This window comes from Mesoplodon mirus (genome assembly GCF_964341445.2).
Source record: "Mesoplodon mirus genome assembly, chromosome: 5".
Taxonomy (NCBI): domain Eukaryota; kingdom Metazoa; phylum Chordata; class Mammalia; order Artiodactyla; family Ziphiidae; genus Mesoplodon; species Mesoplodon mirus.
Genome location: NC_138980.1, coordinates 112,832,433 through 112,855,764, shown reverse-complemented (window position 1 = coordinate 112,855,764; position 23,332 = coordinate 112,832,433).

Sequence of the window (23,332 nt, the reverse complement as noted above, 5' to 3'; positions counted from 1 at the left end):
ATTTTTTTAAATCATTATGCTGTATACCTTAAACTTATACAGTGCTATATGTCAATTATATATCAATAAAACTGGAAGAAGAAACAATCAAAAGAATTATGTTTACACTATACTGTAGTCTGTTAAGTGTGCAATAGCATTATGTCTAAAAAAGAAGTACATACTTTCATTAAAAAATACTTTATTGTTAAAAAAGGTTAACCATCATCTCAGCGAGTTGTAACTTTTTTTCCTGGTGGAAGGTTTGAAATATTTTGAGAATTACCGAAATGTGACACAGAGACACGAAGTGAGCAAATGCTTTTGGAGAAATAGATTGGCTCAACAATCAAGCTGACAGGTATGCCTTGCAATGGAATACTATTTGGTCATAAAAAGAAGGAAATCCTGCCACTTGTGATGTGGATGGGCCTCAAGGGCATAATGCTAAATGAAATAAATCACACAGAGAAAGACAAATACTATATGATCTCACTTATATGTGGAATCTGAAAAGAAAAATCGAACTCAGACACAGAGATCAGATTGGTGATTGCCAGAGACAAGGTTTGAAGGTAGTCAAAAGTTTCAAACTTCTAGTTATAAGATAAATAAGTCCTGATGATGTAATATACATCATTGTGACTATAGTTAAAAATGCAGTATTGTATGTTTGAAAATTGGTAAAAGAGTAAATCTTAAATGTTCTCACCACAAGAAGAAAAAAATGTACTGTGGTGGTGGATTTTAAGTAAACTTATTGTGGTAATCAGTTCATAATATACATGTATATCAAATCATTATGCTGTACACCTAAAACAAATACAATGTTATATGTCAATTATAACTCAAAAAATGCATTTAAGTTTGTTTGTAATGACTCTCCTAATCAGAATATACAGAATAAAGTAGGGGCAGGTAGATGAATAGTAGAATGTTTCTATAAGTGCATTAAATATTATAGATATGTGAAAAATGAAATTCGATAAACTAAATATGTCCATTAAAATACTTATTAGGATTATAGGGTTTAAATGAGAACAAATAAAGATACTCTGGTTCTCTCAGACAAGATGAGAATCATTCATTTCCTTAAACCAGCTAGAGCAATGAAAAGAAAAAGAAACTGAAACTGAACATTTTTATAACTATAGAACTGACCCCATTCTCCATAACATTACACTAATTTCTATCATCTGGCTTAATACAAGGGGCTTTGTATGCACTGAAAGTGATGGAACATCCTTGTTACTTATTACCTGTGAAGTAGGGATGCCTTTTACTCTGCCCGTGTTTTCAAAGAGGAAAGCAAATTTCTGCTCTACTTCCCTAGAAATGAAAAGTCTGAGAAGGATACTTTCAATTTCTCTCCTTCCTCTTTTTCTCCCTTCTTCTCTGAAAGTGGAGTGACTTACCTGAGAGATAAGTTTGGGACAAAAAGCTAAATGTACTTGACTTAGGCCCCGGTGGCCTTTTTCAGAGCCAAACTGTCTGCCTGGTGCATGAATTCTTTGCTGCTCTCTACACTATGATTAAGCTGGTGAGAGCAGCTGTATCCCTGTTGGGGCATCTGTTCTTATCCAATCAAATCTGATTAATTTAGCTAACTCATTTGATCACAGATCAAAAGTCATTATCTCTGATAAACTTTATTAGTAGTAAAGTTAATATTTTGAGCTCCATTTGCCAGTTTTTGATTATATACAAACTCAGAATAAAGAGACAAATATGGGTGTCATTTATTGGACCCCTAAAACTCTTCAACTATTTAAATAAACAACTTGTTTGCATTAGAAAAGTCTATTTCTTTATAGAGGAACTCTGAATAGTTTTCAGGCAACTTCAAGCATAAAATTCAGTAAGTGGCCTGGGCTTAAGAAAAGGATGATAGAACTGTCCTTCCATACAAATGTGAGTTTAGCATAAATGTCAAGAATATGTAATGACCATAGATAAAATACAGAGAACAAGAAATTAGAGTTTATAATATTATTTTCAGTAAGTTATCCAATTTATCAAAATTGACACATGAAGCTTATGCACAATTAATCAAATTTTTGAAACTCATTCATTATAGGAGAAACACATGCAAGTTTTCAGTTGATTATTTAACCATAACTCATTTATTTTAGTTTTTGATTATAATTCTTCAAGTGTTTTACTAGAATCATCATTCTCTTAAAAATTCCTTTTCCTTCCACTAGGTAAAAAATTATGCATGTGTGTGTGTGTAATGTGTTTAGTTTGTGTACACACACACATACTACATACATATGAACTAGAATTTACAATTGAATTATTTAAGGATTATTTGCTGTTGAGAAGATCTTTCCCTGGGGAAGCATGTTTTCTAGCATTTATATGACTGAATAGGGATTCTTTGGGTGACCTTAACTTTACACCCCACTAGAAGCAGAACTATAAGCAAAGCAACATACCTACACAACAAACATTTCCTTCCTCATCCTCCAAAAACTACTGTTCCCCTTAGTCCTTAAGAACAATTTTTTTTGTATTTCCTCGTATGTGTTTATCCTCAAGAATTTTATGTATACACAAACATACACAATATTTTTGGTTGCACACTCTCACATGTGCACAAGGATACACACATACAAACAAGGATACATTGCTCCTCTTTCTCTGGTAAGTAAACATTTAAATGCACAAATGACTGTGAGGAAACAAATCCATTAAATGCCAATTGTTTGCATACAGTAATTTCGTTTTCAAATGAAGTTTTACGTAAAGACAGTTCTTAGTCTGTTGTTCCTTGTTCAACTGTAGTTTAAAGTTTCAAACATATTAAAATGAAATCATGTTGTCTGAGCCTCAGGGGTCTTTTTTCTGGGTGATCTTCTCACCAACTACGTACATTCTGCATACATATATCTTCAGAACTGTTCACCTTTATGCCTACCGGATGTCTCCGATATGTCTTAAAGTGAATATCCAAAATCAATATGCCTAAAAGTAAATTTGGCTCACACATGCTCACCTTCTTATGTTCTCTCTCTAAAAAAGGGCATCTCCACCCAAACCAAAGATCCTGCTTTCATCCTAGTTACCTTCCTCTCTCTATTTCATTCTTTCCCTCATATCCAATTTGTCCTCAAACTTCAGTCCTGCTAAACATATTCTCTCTCCTTTTAGACCGTGAATTCTCACTAGATTTTGATGATAGTTTCTTGATTTAGTTCCACTGTGTTCTTCCTAGAAGCTCTTACCAATCCACCCTCCATCCTAGTGTCAAAATCATCTTTCTAATGCAGATATGATCATGTTGACCCCCCAAAAGTTATATGGATCATCCCATTACTGATGTCACTGTAACATGGAAAGGTCAGATAATTTAGTAACTTAAGGGCATGGAGACTCTTACCCTCTTATCTATTACTCTTTAAATTATACCATAATGTGATGTTCTAAAACAAAAGAGTAGAATGATCAGCATGAAAGGCATTCCTACAATGCATGTTTTAGTTTAAGGAAGAAAACTAGATGCTGCTTTTTCTATTTGGTAGAAGGAAATAGTTGAGGCCCTCCTGAGTCAGCAATTGTGCAATACTGTCCTGACTATTTCAGGCTCTGATTTCTGCAACTAGATATAGTGCTATAGTTTGCAAATCTTCACTTCACCAATTAACTGCCAATTTATTTGACTTCCCATAGCTTAGTCATTTCAACATAATTCCTGGAGCAAGGAGGTCTAGGCTCTCCCGCACCTAAGGTCTCTGTTTTCCTTGAGAGCTGAGCATGTAGAAGGCTGTGTGCTGAGGGGCAGTCCCGCAACAACCGCTCTTCCATCACGAAGCTGTCATCAGTAACAGAGCCAAGCAGAGGAAGCAAGTTTACAAGATCACACCAACACCCCAGTCCCCAGTCAGGCCTCTGGGGTTTCGAAAAGCTTCAAATTCTGCCAACAGCATAGCCTACATATCCTGTTTCCTGTTCTACTCTGGGCTTCTAGGTTATTCCCCAACTCCAATATCTGTCATTCCTTACTCTAGTCATCACCGAAGGTGACAGTCAAATATTTTCCGCTTCACCCTCTGAAATGCTGACTCCTATCGAACTCACACCTTATTCCTTAGGCACACTTCAACATTGACTGCCCCTTTATTCTCATCTCTTCCTCTGATCTTATGAATTCATTTTTCTACACTATCAAACACTTTTGCATTACTCTGCCTTTACAGGAACTTGGCTCTACCTGTGATTTTATTATTTTCTTCATGACACTTCACTAAACAACTTTTAGGGAAAGAGGAGAAGGCAGTGCACACCGTTTTTTCTCATTGAAACTTTTATACCATTGTTTCAAACCATTTCTGAGACCCTCTGTGTTCACCACCATTTGCCTTATGGTTTAAATTGCCACCTTAAGCATCCAAGACCCAATAGCCAACCTTGTACAGTGCTGTGAATAACTTGCTAGATTACCATAGATTCACGACATATTTACTATATTCATATGTAAATATTTTAATGTCTATATGTATTCCCTTTTTCTAAAATAAATTGAATTTACAGGATGAAAAGGACGGTTTTTATAAAAATTAATGTATGCGGTAGGTAACCCACAACTTTTTTGTTATCCAGCCTAATGGATTACTTCATCACCATCATCACATTCTTGACATTCATCTCTAACCTCTAACCCTGGAGTTTACTCTGCCCCTAACATTTACTTTCACCTTAGTGTGAGACCCAGATTTAGGTACTAGTTATTTAAGACTAGGACCAGTCATGTGTCAGGAATGAGACAGAGGCCTAAGAACTGAACTCAGTGATGGGGTGGAGATCAAAGATGGAGTAACTGTCAAGTACGTTTGAGTCTTAGGGATTTGTTGGAGGTCAAAAATGGAGTTAACCTCAGGGAAAACCTGAGGCTCAGTGATGGGATAAACACCCTTCAAAATGTTGAACTCATTACTTGCTAATGCAAAAACTATGAAAGCTCATTGTTTTTTTCGGATCACGAAATGCCCACAATCTTAAAATGGTCTCCTTAATCACTTCTCCCTTAGATATTTACTCATTATCTTCTACCACGCCAGCTCTTCTATCTCCCTGGACCTGAATGACATTCTACTGACCATTTCCTCCAACTTGATTTTCAAGCTCCTAAGCACTGCTGCAGAAGGTTGTGAATCTAAAATCATCTATGTCTACTATATACCTATATATCTTAACCCACTTCAGAGGAGCCTGTAGCTCACAGAACCTCTGATTTGACTTGTTTTTGTTTTTGTTTTTGCGGTACGCGGGCCTCTCACTGCTGTGGCCTCTCCCATTGCGGAGCACAGGCTCCGGACGTGCAGGCCCAGTGGCCATGGCTCACGGGCCCAGCCGCTCCGCGGCATGTGGGATCTTCCCAGACCGGGGCACGAACCCGTGTCCCCTGCATCGGCAGGCGGACTCTCAACCACTGCGCCACCAGGGAAGCCCTCTGATTTGACTTTGTATGAATCCTCCTTGTCACATTGCCATTCAGTGTTTTCTCCAAAGTTTTCTAACACGCTCATGCCCCAAAGCCATGCTGTACCTTCCCTTTGTTCTACAATTAGAATGACTTCTTTATTGCCATCCGAGTTATCTTCTGTGAGCTCCTTCAATGTTCATTCTGTCCATGTCAGAATTTCTTTTTAAATCATCCAGTTCTCCTTCCTTCTCGCCTCAGATAAAGGATACTCTTACCCTTTACAATATTACACCTTGTACATTAACCACCATCTCTTCCCATCAATTTCAGCACTGATTGCTCAACTTGCCTTCACCTTCAGTCACAAAAAGCGTTTAATGTGTGTGTATGTGTACGAATGAATGAATGAATGGCTTTTCTGTCCCCTCACTACCATTTGTTTGTGGGCCAGAGATATTTTATGAACACTACGAAAGCATGTTCTATTCCCAGCGGGCTGATGTCTTTGCATTGGCACTTCCAGCTCCAGTATTGCAGCTGTAGAGTGTGGGCATCAGTCAGCACATGGTGATGGTTTACTGGTTCTACCTTTTACTCCTTGGTCACATATCTGAGCTGGACACCAGGGTCAAACACTAGGCAATGAGGGCTGACTTGGCTGAGACATTTTATCCACTGTAGAAGTTTGAGGGTGGGGCTATGGATTTCTCTGAGGCCTAAGCAGTGGCCAGATTAAGCCATGTTCAATTTCTGTGCTGGTTTTATCACAAGCCTTTTGTAATTTTCAGGGAAGTTGGAGCTGGGGTTGGTGAATTTTTTAAAAACCAATCTATGGTTTAAAAAAATTTGGTTGTATTGACTCTATTAATTGAGATTTTCCTCTGAAATGTGTTGAACAAATCATAATTCTTAATAGTTTTGTTTAACTAGAAGATATAAACAGATTGTATGAAAAAAGGATTTTAAAAAATCAAGAAAACCAAGAATTTGAGGAATGTCTTATACCTATGCAGAATCCATTTTACAGTTTAAATCTTATCAAGAATAGGTATTGTTTTATATGCATTTAATTTAAACACTCATAAAATACTGAACTTATCTATGATACTGATTTATATTCTAACACTGGAAATAAAACAAGATTATTTTTCTTTCTTTTGCAAAGAGCAAAGGGTTTCAAAATCGAGTTTGTCTTCAAGCAGCAGCAAAGGCTTGCTGACAAGATATTTTGGAACAACTTGCTATTAGGAAGGAAGTATGAGTGGGAGGATGAGAAATAGCTCATGCCCATATGACACATACAAGTTGTGAATGTGTTAGAAGTCCATGATGTAGAACATAAAAGGGTGTAACAATTTATCTCAGTGACATAAAGGACCTTATTCTAATCTTTTGTTTTTACAACTCTATTCTGAATTAGATTTTCTTTCTCTCTCTCTCTCTCTCTTCTGTTCTCATTTACCTCAATCAGGTCATATGCTGATGGTTATAAACATTACAATTTATAACTTCATGAGAAAATGTAGAACCTGTCAAAATATCTTGAACAAATGGCATGGACTTTCATGTCGAAGCTATTTGCCCTTGTTATTCTAGGTATATGGCAAAATCGTTGCTGCATGAGAAATATCAGTGAATTTCGTCTTCTTTTTCATTTAATAATAATTTATACTTTTAGCATTTCTTTATCTGAAACTGTCACAAGGGCTTTATATGCAAGCTTCTCTGCATCCCACAGAAATTGGTAGTAAAAATATACTGTCAAATTACTATCCCAGAACAAAAGATGATCAAGTGATTCTTTTCCACAATGTAGTACACACAAATTGGAAATTCATCCCATAATTTGTTCAACAAACAGTTACTGAGCTTCTATAATTTTCAAAACTCTTTGACAGATGCTTGAGGAATTTGTGAGAATCATGGTGTTCCTGCTCTTGAGGACTTTCGAGTCTACTCTGGGCCAAAAGCCTCTGTAATCCCAGTTTCATCTCAGCTATATCTCCTACATATATACTTTTTTATATCCTCTAGCAAAGAGGCTCTTTCCTTAGTCCCTTTTAATACTCTGAATTTCCATATGGAACAAGTTTTGTCAATCTTCTGTAACAGTAATACATTTACTTATACAAGTAGTCTGAATAGCTTGTAAGACTTCGGGTTCTCTGAGGACAGGAACAATACCTTATATGTCTATCTTCTGAAATACATTAGTACCTAGTACCTGAACCTCTGTAATGTAATATGAAATATTTTATACCCATATCACAAGGCAGTTTACAGGGAATGCCAGATGGATGGTGCAGATAATTAAGAGTTATGGGTTATAAAGAAGTTATAAAGAAGATGTGATATCTATCTATCTATCTATCTATATCTACACACATACATACAATGGAATACTACTCATCCATAAAAAAGAATGAAATAATGCCATTTGCAGGAACATGGATGGACCTAGAGATTATCATACTAAGTGAAGTAAGTCAGACAGAGAAAAGCAAATATTATATGATATCACTTATATGTGGAATCTAAAATATGATACAAGTGAACTTATTTACAAAACAGAAACAGACTCAAAGACATAGAAAACAAACTTATGGTTTCCAAAGGGGAAAGCAGGGGGAAGGATAAATTAGGAACTTGGGATTACCAGATACACACTACTATACATAAAACAGATAAAAAACAAGGTCATACTGTATAGTACAGGGAAATATATTCAATATCTTGTAATAACCTATAATGAAAAAGAATATATGTATACATATAACTGAATCATTTTGCTGTACACCAGAAACTAATACAATATTGTAAATAAACTATACTTCAATAAAAAAGAATTAAAAAAAAAAAGAGTTGTGGGGAAAAAGAGGAGAGGAAGACAATTTCCAACCTGAGGCCACATAGAAATCCTAATGGGGAGATAGTATTTGAATTACAGATGGATTGATACCCTTTGATTCATAACATTAATATATTTATCCCTCCAAGTTTTTTTTTTTAATAAATTTATTTATTTTTATTTTTGGCTGTGTTGGGTCTTCGTTGCTGCACGTGGGCTTTCTCTAGTTGCGGCGAGCGGGGGCTACTCTTCATTGTGGTGCATGGGCTTCTCACTGTGGTGTCTTCTCTTGTTGCGGAGCACGGGCTCTAGGAACGTGGGCTTCAATAGATGTGGCACACAGGCTCAGTAATTGTGGCTTGCGGGCTCTAGAGGGCAGGCTCAGTAGTTGTGGCTTACGGGCTCTAGGGCGCAGGCTCAGTAGTCGTGGCACATGGGCTTAGTTGCTCCGTGGCATGTGGGATCTTCCCAGACCAGGCCTCAAACCCATGTCCCCTGCATTGGCAGGCAGATTCTTAACCACTGTGCCACCAGGGAAGCCCTGCCCCTCCAAGTTTTAAAATTTAAATTACCAAGTTAGCCAATGGGAAAAGAAGACATTCACAATCTATTTTTTGTTTGTACAGGTTACAAAAGTAATACATATTTTTTTCAATTATATCTTGTATATTATTTCAGTTATGGATTTATTCCATCCCAAAATTTAGTGAAAAAAGCAACATTTTATTTTGTTTATACTTGGTGTGTCATGAATTCAGTCAGGGCATAGCAAAGATGGCTTATCTTCTCTACACGATGTCTGGGTCTCAGCCGAGGTGGCTCAAACAGCTAGACATGGCTGAGATGATTTGCCTGGGGCCTCCGTTCTTTCTGCCTGTCACTAGAATTGCTTGGTTCTTCTCCATATTGCTCTTGCAGGCACTGGCCCCTGGGCTGGGGTGCCTGACACAGTTAGGGGCTCGCTGGCAACTCCATTTTCACTTCAGCCTCTCTATGTAGTTAGCTTGGAGATCCTCATAGCAAGACGGTCTTAAGGTGTACGTGGTATCAGGAAAACTTCAGTGCACATTCCCATTCAAAAGGAGGTAATGAGAAGTCAGTAGTAGTCACCAGTCCATAGCAGTTCTGAAATCCAGCTAGGACAACGATGCCAGTTCCTTAACTAGAAATTAGAGCCCAGTCGTGCTCCTTGGGAATTGTTTCCTATGTTTTTATTAAAAAACAAACAAACAAACAAACAATATATATATATATATATATATATATATTTGCCCTTGCCATTAGGTTTATTTATTTGTTTTTAATTTTTTTAAAATTTTATTGGAGTATAGTTGTTTTATAATGTTGTGTCAGTTTCTACTGTACAGCAAAGTGAATCAGCTATACATATACATATGTTTCCTACAGTTTTAAACTCCACTCTTCAACCTACTGGATCTACACTTGGACTCATCCTTCCTTTCCACAGGAAATGGCCCAGGATGGCAGCTGTTTAACTTTCTTAGGTTGCTCTTCACCCATAGAAAGTTTGGAAAGCCTATGATATTTTTATTTTGAACTAACTCCCTTCCATTTAATTCAATTTGTTAGTCCTTCCACCAACATAATTGGCTTTCTCAGGAATGTTACTGATGTTTATACTTCCCACAAATCTCTTTGAAACAGGTCACTCTCTATCTTGGGCTGAGAGTCAGTAGAAAGGGTGAAAGGGTCTAAGAGACAAATTTACTAGCTTTTTTTTTTTTTTTTTTTTTTTAGGTCTAGTGAGAGGGTCTGTGAGGCATATCATTAAATCAACCTTCAGTCTCAACAAAGGGTTAGAGCTGCAGTCTCAACCCCATCTTTAAACTGAGATGATATTCTACTAGTAGGTCCCTGGATTTGGTCAGTGCCCTGAGTCCATTTCTTACTTTGTGAACCTTAGTCTACATGGTTAACTGTACTTGACCCTCTATAATCCCTCTAAATTGCGCTAAAATACTAAATACTTCCTTCCTAAGTTTATCTTTCTTTTCTCATAACTACCATATGTAGTTAGAAGAAGCCAGTTAGCACTTTCAACATTCTCCTTAGCCAGATCAATGAGTTCCTTAGGAACTCTTTCTATTTACCACATTTCACAGGTAAGATAATATTTCTGCCAATACATAACTTAAGCCCCCTTCCTCCAACTTCCAATAATAGTTTCTATATTGTCCTTCTTGTCTTCACTAACAGACTCTTTAGGTCCTTGCAGTGTCTTTCTATCACTAGTGTCAAAGTGATTGCCACATGTTTTAGTTTTTATGACAAAGAAACCCAGTTCTGGTGCCAATAGCTGTATGAGTCAGAATTCAATCAGGTATGCAGAAGTACTGTGCATACTAGGAAAAAGAAATGGGTAAGAGGAATCAGAACTTCATCAACTGTGAGAGAAGCTAAGAATGTAAAAGTCCAAAAAAATGTAGTCATAATACCAGAGGACACTAACTAGCCATCCCTGACCCAGGTTAACGAGTTGGTCCTACGTGGAAATCTGGAAGCTGTGCACATTCAGCTGAGAATCTGGGTCATGAAGGGAGGGGGAGGAAGGTGTAGAAATCCGTGGAAAGTTATTGGATCTTCATGGCTGTTGTCTCTGTGAGTTCACAGCAAAGCATGTGGTGGTAAGCCCAGGGCTGCCGTTGGCCAATAGATGTGTCAGTCAGGCAGGAGAGCTAGACATAGGGGAGAGGGGAAAAGCTGGAAAGCACCTACAGCTCTGTGTCTGCCTCTCATTGCCTCTAACTGATGATGACCACTAGGGTGTATTGACTCTGTTTTGCTTCCACCTTCCAGAATGCACACAACATTACATTGGTCAGTGAGAACCCAGAACCACATATGGAGGGAGCTGACAACAGAACAGTATGTAACTGTGGTGATCGAAGAAAATGGGAAATTTATAAAAAAAACATGTAAAGAAGCAGAATAAAAGTAACCCATATACTCAGTACTGAGAGATAAATGCTATTAACATGGAACAGAGTCTCATCTTTTTTTTGAAACATTTCTATTTTATTATAGGAGATTTAGCATCAGCAATTTGAAGTATGACATAGTGATTAAGGGCCCAGGTTTTGGGTTGCTTTGCTAGGTTTGAATATTAGATTCCTCACTAATAACTGTATCACTTTTGGACAAAATAATGAACACCTGTTCCCTCTGTTTATTTTATCTAAAATGAGGATAAAAATAGTACCTACATGTGTTAGGTAGAATATGGCCTTCTAAAGATGTCCATGTCCTAATCCCCAGAACCTATGAATATGCTAGGTTTCATGGTAAAGGGGAATTAATATTAAAGATGGAATTAAGTTTGCTAATCAGGTGACTATGAGATGGGTAGTTTATACTGAATTATCCAGGTGGAACCCCAATGTGACCACAAAAGTTGTCATAAGTAGGAGAGGCAGGAGAGAAAGAACCGGAGATATGGTAGTCTGAGAAGACTCAGCCTGACCTTCCTGCCTTTGAAGATGGAGAAATGGTGCCACAAATGAGGAAGGAAGGCTAGAAAGTATCTAGAAAAGGGAAGAAAATGGATTATTCCTTAAAGCCTCCAGAAGGAACATAGCCTTGCTAACACCTTGAGTTTAGTCCAATGAGACCCAGTGAACTGTAAGAGAAGAAACTTGTGTTGTTTTAAATCACTAAGGTTTTGATAATTTGTTACAGCAAGAATAGGAAATTAATGGGATTGTTGTGAGAATTAAATGAGATGATACGTGTAATCATGATTAAAATAGATGCTCGTACATGGTAACTGTTCAATAAATGTGACTATTTTCTAGAAAAAATTATAATTATATATGTCATACACATAATTATAATTCAATGTTATATGTATATATAATCTCCTGTTGTTGCATAGTTAAGTTGTATTCAATTTCCTGTTATTAGAAAAATACTTCAATGGAAAAACTCTATGGAGACCTGTCTGTCTTGATGCCTATTACAGACTAAGTGGCTAATACAATGTTGGACACATAATAGGGGTCTATAAATATTCATTAATAGATAAATAAATAAATGATTTGTGCCTATGTATTTTTTTCACATTTGTCTTTTGTCTTTAGGCTAGATTCCCAGACATGGAATTACTGGGTCAAAACGAGCTGAACATTTTCATGCTCTTTATACCTACTGCCAAATGGATTTTCAGAAAGGTTACACCAATTTACACTCCCACAGCATTGTATGAATGTGACTTTGTCATCTTACCTATACTAACACCCAGTATCCTACATTTTAAAATCTCTGATAACCTTTTGCCTGTTTTTATCATTCCTTTAATTGTCTCTTATTTATAATGTTGAAAAACTCATTAATGGTTATTTTATATATTATTGGTCATTTTTATAATTTCTTTTGTAAATTCTTTGATGGTTATTTTCAACTTATAAGTTATATTAAACATAAGAAAGGTACAGAAAATAATAAGCCCTTCTGAACCCACTGGCAAAATTTGACAAATGTTAGCAATTTTATAATATTAGCTTCATTTATTGATTTATTTATTTTTGAAACAGAATGTTTTAACTATATTTGAAATGTCTTCTATTCTCCTTTCTCCCCCAACCCTCTTCCTAGGGAGTACTTACTTCTGCAGATTCTTGTTTATGTTTTTGTTTCTTTTATGTGTTCACATACAACACACATGCACTCACTGTTAGTATGTGTGATTCTTTTCCTCATATTATCTATTTGCTTTTCCAGATAGTATTTTCAGTCAGTATTTTTCATATGAATCAATTAGTTCTTTGTGTCATTGGATTTTAACTCTTTGCTTGTCATATTTGCTGTACACATTTTTCCAGTTAGTCATTTTAATCATATTTGTTTCTAAATTGATTTCCATCTGATCACATTTCTTTGAAAGTCAGTTACTTCAATTGATTTTTTATTGTGTAGAATTAGTACTAAAATTGTATGATTTTCATTCATATATTTGGTTTAATGGCAAAGCATCACGGTAGTCATTATTAACGTTTTCTGATTTATAATTTCTAATCTTAGAATGAACTGCCATAAGTGGAGACTTGAAGGCAGCTATTAAAATCTGTTATCATCTGATTATTTTAATGTGGAATTTGCAAAACTTAAGATCTCTAAAGGTCTTATATCTTATTTCTCTCTTTTTAGAATCTTATAGTGGAGGATGAAATGATAGTGATTTCATTAATTAAAATTTATCAAAAGAAAAAAAATTCCAGAGACAATTTAATATTCATCCAATTTCAAGTAATACTGGTAGAACACAATTTTCTGAGCTATTAAAAGTAAAGGAGTGAAATGTGAGATTTTCAGTGGTAAGCTCCCCTGATCTTAATGGAAAGGTGCTAGAATTCAATGAACATTGTTTAAGGGTGTGACATTTTCCTGAAAAATAAAAATGAATTTAATCAAATAGATGTAGGTATAATAAAATGGCTTCCTAGTATACACAGGCAAGAGGTTATAAAAGAAAATGTATTCAGGACTTGTGACTTAAAAATAAAAAAAAACTTTATGTTAAAAAATCAGATGGAATTATCACATAATTTGTCAGTACTTCCACTAAACCTGTAACATATCGTCAGTGGGTAAAAATCTAGGAGCCACCTTCTAATACGTTTTTCTTAGATGCAAACTACCACAAAAGAGAGGCAAAAATGAACCAATACTTTGTTGTGGGCATTTGTGGAGAAAGAGATGATTTCCCCTTGCCCCCAGGAAACATATAAAAATATAACCACTTGTCGGACTAAAAGAATAAGTGTAATTTTAAAATCTCTCATTGGAAAGTGTATTCAGTGTACAGTAGCTCTGTTTACGGATGTTCAGAAATCTGCAGGCAGAGCTACAGGGATATATTTCCACCTTTGAAAATAGCAATTACCTAATATAAAAGTGTTCAAAATTTTGAACTTATGCCCATAAAACAAAACAATAAAAAGCGGCTGCATCTAATGTTATATTTTTGAACAGAGATATAATAAAAACAAAACAAAAACTGAAGAATTAACAGCTAGAAATCAGATTTAGCTGATATTACCATGTGGAAACATTTCATTTAAATATATGTAAACTTTTAATACATTTCCATAAAACAACATACAGGCACAATTAAGCCTACACTTATTAAGTAATAATAAATACAAGAAATTAAAATGTGTTTTGGTGAACTCTCTGTTAAGAATGTACAACCACTTAACCTATCCACTCTGATTTTAAATCAGCACCCTTCAGCTTTCCCTCAGCCAGCTCTGCTGGAAACTGGCAAAGAGCACAAATGGAGACTAAACTTAGATTCTATTGCTTTCCTCCAAAACGGCTCATCAATTTAAAATACTCGGGCAAATAAAACTGACAAGTGGCTTTCTACACTGAAAATACCTAAGAGCTATGGAAATGTTAATAATTTGTTTTTTACTTCTCTATTCATGTAAATAAGAAAGGTCACAAATTTCGAAAGAGATAAGGTACTATTTTGGGAAATAGTTTCAAGAGTGAAAACATTAGAAGGTAGGCTATTTATAAGCGGTAACTTTCTATAATCTGATGTAAATATGTATTGGCAGTGGAATAGCCAGACTTGAATTTGAAAACTTGCTACTGTTATTCAGAAAGCTTGCTACTGTTTCATTATGATCTATTTATTGATTTATTTTTCTGTCAGGATTAACGTATATGGCAGGCTCTCTTTAGTAACCTGACCTAATGGTCTCTTTCAATCTACTCCTTCCCAAACCCACCCTACTGGAGGGAACCTTTCCCAAGTGCCCTGGGAAGAAATCTCCTTGGGAAATTCTTCAGAAGGCTATTTAGAGAACACATGGTGACTGAAATAGTTTTTGAGGAGATGCATTGGCTTTTCTTGAGGGAGGGACTGTCTGGGCCTCCCTTGCCAGATTCTTCTGTGGATACTTCTTTGCTCTCTCTGGTCTTTAGCCTGGTGGAACTTTATTCCATTAGATTTAAATTTTTTTTTTTTTTACAGAAAGAAATTTCACATTAAATACTCATTTATAGTAAGAAGTATGGAAAAGAAGTAAAAAGGGAAAACTGAAGAGAAGGAATGGGAGGATGTGACTGGAATTCTAAAAGTTTAGAAAGCATTACAAATGTAGAGTTCTGGGTGCCACCAACTGGACACTGGGATGGAAACTAGAGAATGCCTCTATGACACTTTTTGCTAGCAGCTCTTGAACAGTAGAAAGCTGAAGACATATTTTAATCAATGCATATTTTGGGTGAGATCTAGCCTGTCTGGCAGAGATTGTAAAATAAGGGAGCCTGAATTTTTAATTACACTTGTAACCTACATCTTATTAATTTCTAAATAGTTTTGTCTCTAACCCATTAGCAAATAGATTCCCCTATGAACAATATAGTTCTAAAGATATTGACTTAATTTCCAAGGATGTTGTATTTTAATTTTGTTGTGTCTTTTTCTTCCAGGTCCACAGGTAGCATCCCTACTGTGGACAGCCATGATCTTTTAAAAATTAGCTTACATTTTTTAAAAGAAACTTTTAAATTAGGTCTCTCCTAAAGCTTTCCACAGACATCCAGTTGTCCAGGTCTAGCAATTAATCATGAAAATAACATGTAGAAAATGAATAAAGTGCATAGACTAATGTGGAAACTTCTACTATCTATCCAATACTAGCCTCAATTTCAGAACTGATGATGGGAAATATCTTGTTGATTGAGACTGATACTATCCAATTCAGGTCTTTCCATCAGGAAGACAAAGATCCTCCAAGTCAAATATTATCTTCATAAAGAAAAGAAGGAGAGGCTCAAAAGACAGGCTCAGCTCCTGACTAATTGCCACAAGAATACAATGTGTGGCTTTGCTGCTAGAGAGCTAAATTGGCACACTGTACCTTCTTGTTGGAATTAAAAGATGGCTGGGGGGGGAATACAAGAATACTCTTATAAAAAAAGTTAGGAGGTAATCTCGTTATAAGTTTTCCAAACTTCCCTACTGAATGTTTGTTCCAAACTTTATTTAAATAGCATGTTACAGCGATACCTCATTTACATGGTATGTCAAAGTGTTATAATTTCCACATTTCTAGAATCCCAGGTCCAAGACAGCATTGCATAATGAAGGGAAAGGATACAAGATTTCTAGGAATGAATTTCAGTGTAAATAATAATCAGTGATTCTATCAACCTTCCAAGGACAATGAGGAATCTATGATGTAGTGTTTATTATATGCTCACTGTTTTTACCTTCTATGGATTTCGGCACTTCCCGTAAACATGGAATGGGGCTTTATTACACGATGGAGTATTTTTTAATTCTGTTATTTTTTTTTTTTTTACATTTGTGTTCTATCACAAAATTCATCTAAGCATAGAAATGGTTGTTTCTCATTGGGGAGTTTATCTGCCAAAATGTTATTGCTATAGGAAATGTATGTCACATTGGATTATCACTTGGCACTACCAAGCCAGAACAGTGTGAGCTTTAAACTTGGTTTAAAGAAATTTAATTAGTATCAACTGAAAAAGAAGATCCCTAAAGATATTTCTTTTTTACTTTTCCTAATATAAAAGGTGATTTGTGATAAAATTGTTAATTATTAATCATTTTTACTACTCAAAATCAAATTTGACATTTTGGAACATATTATTCTTAATAATAGTCAAATTTCCCTAAAACAAAATTAAAAATATAGAAGTGGGGGGAAATGAAATGAATAGAAAATATTATTCTTAGTGAAAAGCAGCTGTGAGGGAATTAGTGAATGAAAATATTATAAGACTGTAAAGCATTTGTAACTCTATTCAGTACAGTTCTCCAGACAAATTTATTGTTGCTTTATTTATTCAATCAATAATAATTTATTGAGTAACTACTATGAGCCGGGTTCCATCTTAATGAAGGAAAGGCAAAGAAACTATGAAGACTGCAAAGACTATAAATAAGACTTTATCATTGCCCTTACCCACTTTATGATCCAATCTTGGGGCAGACATATATATATATATATATATATATATATATATATATATATATATATATATATATATATATATATATATATATATATATAAAACTAGCTTCAATCTTGAACAAAATTCAGTAGGAGTATGTGTGTGTATATGTTTTATATATAGACATACCTACATATTTGCACATATATACACACATTCATACATATATTAGAATATATTTGCACACACGCACAAGTAAAAGGATGAGATAAAAAACACAAACAGCATGCTACTCTTTGGAATCTGACACACCTGAATGTTACTTGATCCACGCAGAGCCTCAATTTCCTTATCTACAAATGCCTCCCTCAGAGGATTTCTGAAAGTATTAAAAGGGATAAGAGATGCAAAGCATTTAGCTCAGGGTCTGTCATATAAAAGCAGTAAAAGAGCTATAGCTGTTATTAATTATTATTATTATTTTGTTTTATTTTGGGCAACTTCTTGGAGGAGGCAGTGTATAAGCAGATGTAGACGTGAATGTAAAGGAGTACTATCAGGAAAATGAAGTAATATGAGAATAGTATATCCTAAGTGGAGAAGGAGAAAGTCATTCAAGAACAGGTATGAACTTCTATTACCACCAAATAGTATATGCCAATTTACTATTCCATCTGAAATAGTAGAAAATTGTAAGGGCAAAAAGAGGGTGTTTTTTTTTAAAAAAAAAATTCGTGTTTACTTTGAAATAAAGATTTCAGCTTAGATGTACTTCAAATACACTAGAGAAATTAAAATATAATTAGTGAGGAAGATAGATTATTTATTCAGAAATGTATACTGAAGATGAGGAAACAATAGGAACTTAAGGCATTATCTATAATTTCAAATTTAAAAAATACATTTTTTTTGTGGTTAAAAATACAGAAAATATTTTGGTTATAAGCAGAATATAGAACCAACTTGTCCAGTTACAAACACACATGCATGCACACACACACACACACACACACATACACACACACTTTCTCTCTGTCAATCTCCCTCTCTCTCTCTCTTTTACTAATATCTCACATTTCTGCTCATTTATTTTTTCTTTTGATCTAGCTTGTCCATAATTCAAATCTTGTCCTTTGGGGTGACTTCTTTCAGATAGTGAGAGAGATGAGAATTTATATTTAAATTGAGAGTCTTTGTGGTACAGAATTTCACTTATACATTAACGTAAAGGTGTGAGTTTTAGGCAGGGTCCTTTTAGAAAATTTCTATGGAAGTATTTTACAGAGTGAGCTTTGAAGCATTATAATTACTTTGGGCATGACATCTGGGAGTGGTATTTTGAGAACAGCAGGCTCTGTAAAATATACAGACACATATATGTAACTATAACTACAATGTTATAGACAAAGTTAGGTAGGTGCTACTTTATACATATATAATACTTGAAAAATAGGAATTGATATATAGAAAAATAGATGATAGATTAGAGATAAGAAATCAAAGTCCATTTTACACAAGCTGCTCGTTCATGAGCCCTGGCTACTGAGGGTCTCCTGAGTGTTTGGATAACTGAGAATCACCTCCTCTCTCTTATAGATCGGTAGCCTTCTGCTTACTGAGTCAAAGTGAGTTAATGACTTTATAGAGTTTTATCATAGGCAGTTTTACAAGAGTATACTTATACTGGCTTTCATCCTTAAATTATGCCCACCCCACCCCGTAACTCTCCTTGTTGAATTCTTACCCTTTTTAACAGTACAATCTCAAATGCCAGCCCTGCCACAAGGTCTTCCTGACACTTCAGACTTTTTAGATCCCCATAAATTGCCACAGCATTTTATTTGTTCTTTTGGAATAAGGTGACTTTGTCACGTCTTTTTGTGTTTGTATGTGTGGGAGATGAAGTATTTCTTCCCTTCCTAGAAATTGTTGGAGGGAAAATCTAGCACGTACCATGCCTTTTTTAAAAAATTATTTTTACATCTATTATTTATTGATTGATTGATTTTGGGCTGTGTTGGGTCTCTGTTGCTGTGCACGGGCTTTCTCTAGTTGTGGAGAGTGGGGGCTACTCTTCGTTGCGGTGCGCGGGCTTCTCACTGCAGTGGCTTCTCTTGTTGTGGAGCACAGGCTCTAGGCCCACGGGCTCCAGCAGTTGCAGCACATGGGCTCAGTAGTTGGCGCATGCGGGCCCTAGAGTTCGCGGGGTTCGGTAGTTGCAGCACGTGAGCTCTAGGGCGTGTGGGCTTCAGTAGTTGTGGCGCATGGGCTTGTTGCTCCGTGGCATGTGGGATCTTCCCAGACCAGGGATCAAACCTGGGTCCCCTGCATTGGCAGGCGGATTCTTAACCACTGCACCACCAGGGAAGTCCCCGTACTACATTCTTGATAAACATTTGTCTAGTTGCATTGAACTGAATTGAATTGAACTTGTAGGCAACTTGTAAGCTGATTGGTTTAACAGAACCTTTCTAAAAGCCCATCTATCTGCTCTATTATTTATGTTTTATCCTCCTAATTCTAGTTATATGTATACAGATATAAGTAAGTTCATTTCTTCATGTATTCAAATTCCTAGTGTTTTATTACTTTTTCTGAGTATAGTTATGTCATTTATTAAAAAACATTATGGTAAAAATTTCATACTAACAAGCATCTAGCACTGTTCTATTGTACTCTATGCAACTGTCATATTTAAAATGGTTTAATGATAGGAAGGCACACATCTTTTGAGTATTTTTTATCAGCCTGTTTATCAGTATTCGTATTTTTTGAGGTATAAACAATAAATAATATATGAATCGATGTATAGGCATGTAAATGTTAACATCATTGTGAACCAACAAAGTGTGTAATACTTTAAAACATTATAACAACATAGTGAAGAGTTAAAACAATTCCATTGATTTTTATTTCTAGCCCTTAATGCATCACTGGTCTTCTTCCTTTCATGAGTCAATTTCCCTTACTACTCTTGCTCATTCAGGAGAAATGTTTTCTAGCATAGTTCTATTACCCTCACTAATAATTAAAATATATGTGAGTATCCTGGTGCTTAGCTGTAATGGTATCTCCAGAATCAATGTCAATGGAACTACCATTTGTGGGAAACTGTCTTATACTTTTGCTTTCCAAAAGTCATTTTTGGTACCCTCCTTTGATTAAGAGTCCATGTTTCACTCAAACAGAAGTCTATCCTGAAATTCTGGTCCATTACATAATTTTCAGAAGCTGGAAGAAAAGCATTTGCATCATTTCTGTTCCCAGATCTGTTCAATATATACTCCCAGTCTGTCATGCCTGAAATTAATTTTTTACAATCTGGATCTTTACTATATGCTAAAAATTCAGTACAAAAAAGGACCTCCTTCTGCAGAGAATATGTAAGCCAGAACACTATGTTCCATCTTTATAATGAAACACATAGCTCCTATCAAAAGGCAAATTTTTTTGTTTCAAAATGTTTGAAGAGAATAATGCTTTAAAAGATTTCAAATGCTTATGCTTACTTTTGTGAAAGTGAAAAGATTCCTATCTCAAATATATTTTAGCCTGAATCATATAATTTGTGTGTAACCTGAACTACTTTTAATTTATTTCAAGCTATTTCCCTCTCTGTATTTCATGCTTCTGAAGGTGGAAAACAAAAGCAAATAACTATAGAAATAGTTTCTCTCAAAATATTCAGATTCAAGTGTATGACTATTAAAAATGCGTACTGATTGTTAATATCAATCTAGTTTTAAACAAATGAAAATATACCATTTTGACTCATTAATCATGAAGCTTGTCACACGCACACCTAAAACTCTTGTTTTCCCAAAAGTATAAAATCAATTCTGTTGATTTTTTTAAACACGTAGAGTAGTCCTAAAAAGTAAATTTCAAATATCAGAAAGAGAAAATATAATAACATTAAATACAAGGCAAACAAACAAAAATCCTTTGTATGATCTTGGGAAAATTATTTACCTCTGAGAGTGTGCTCATTCGTCTGTTAAATGGGGATAGGCAAATATGAAGATATAATAAAATAAGGCATATAATGGCCATAACACAGGACCTGGATTAAAGTCTTACTTCTCTTATTTTTCCTCCCTCTCTTCCTCTGCAACTCCTCTTCCCCTCCTCCTCCTTCTACTCCTCTTCCTCTCATTTCCTTTTCTCCTATTCCTTATTCTTCTTTAATTTCAAAAATAGAAATTTTTGAGGCTTCAGAAATGTACATAGCATTTGACTTGGATCCAGGATTCAAACTGAGACCTATATCACACCAAAGCCATTCTTCTCCCTAACAATTTCCTCTAGAGCTTCTATTGATTTTTGCATAGTGAATTTGTCACAGACTGATTATAAAGAACAATAAAACTTTGTTGTTTTTTTTTTTTTTTTTCGGTACGCGGGCCTCTCACTGTTGTGGCCTCTCCCGTTGCGGAGCACAGGCTCCGGACGCGCAGGCTCAGTGGCCATGGCTCTCGGGCCCAGCTGCTCCACGGCATGTGGGATCTTCCCAGACCGGGGCATGAACCTGTGTCCCCTACATCGGCAGGCGGACTCTCAACCACTGTGCCACCAGGGAAGCCCCTTTCTGTTGTTTTTGACAAATACCATATTTCTGAAAATGTTTGCCTCATACTTTTGGGTATTATATTGTTTGGTGCATGGGTGTTTGTTAATGTTTGGCCTTTATAATTTTTCAAACCTAAATAATAAATAATAGACTTCTTTAGTTGATATAGTGTTTTTTGCATTAGCTTCTAATTTGTTTAATAATAATACTAACACTCATATCATGGCTTTCTACAAAGTTTATTAATAAATATTTGTCATTATTTTATTTTTAACTTCCTGGATTCGTTTTGTCCTGAATCCATATCTTAAATGTAGCTACCATTTCCCCCCTAATTCAATCTGATATTTTTTTATTATTTGTACTTTATTTCCATTCATCTTTATATACGTACAGCTCTTCATCATCTGTTGCATATTTTTACTAGTTAGGCTTAGGTTATAATTCCTTTTGATGTTTACATTATGTTGACTAATTTAAGGCATTGCACAAATATCCTTATTCCACAATTATGTATATTGGTCTAAATTTTTATGGTATATAAAGAATACTGTGCTAGCTGGATAGCTACATGTAAATCAATGAAATTAGAACACTCTCTCATACCATATACAAAAGTAAACTCAAAGACCTAAATATAAGACATAATACCATAAAACTCCTAGGAGAGAACATAGGCAAAACATTCTCAGACATAAATCATAGGAATATTTTCTTAGATCATTCTCTGAAGGCAAAGGAAATAAAAGCAAATATAAACAAATGGGACCTAATCAAACTTAAAAGTTTTCACACAGCAAAGGGAACCATCAACAAAATGAACAGACAACCTATGGAATGGGCAAAAATATTCACAAAAGATGCACCCGACAAGGTAATTTAATAACCAAAATATACGAACAGCTCATACAACTCAATATCAAAAAAACAAACAACCCAATAAAAAAATGGGCAGAAGACCTAAATAGACATTTCTTCAAAGAAGACATACCGATGGCCAAGGGGCAGATGAAAAGATGCTCCCTCCACATTGCTAATTATTAGAGAATGCAAATCAAAACCACAAGGAGGTATCACCTCACACTGATCAGAATGGCTATCATCAAAAGTCAGAGAATGACAAATGTTATATGATATTAATTATATGTGGAATCTAAAAAATAATACAAGTGAATCTATATACAAAACAGAAACAGACTCATACACATAGAAAACAAACTTATGGCTCCCAAAGGGGAAAAGGAGGAGGAGAGGGATAAATTAGGAGTATGGGATTAACAGATACAAACTACTACTTATAAAATAGATAAGCAACAAAGATTTACTGTATAGCACAGGGAACTATATTCAATATCTTGTAATAACCTATAATGGAAAATAATCTGAAAAACATATGTATAACTGAATCACTTTGCCGTGCACTTGCAGCTAACACAATATTGTGAATCAACTATACTTCAATTTTAAAAAAATACTGTGCTTTTGCACAATGCCTCTCCCTGCTCTTTTAATTTTTCACTGATTTTTTTTCTATATATTTGACAGCCCTGTTTTTCTT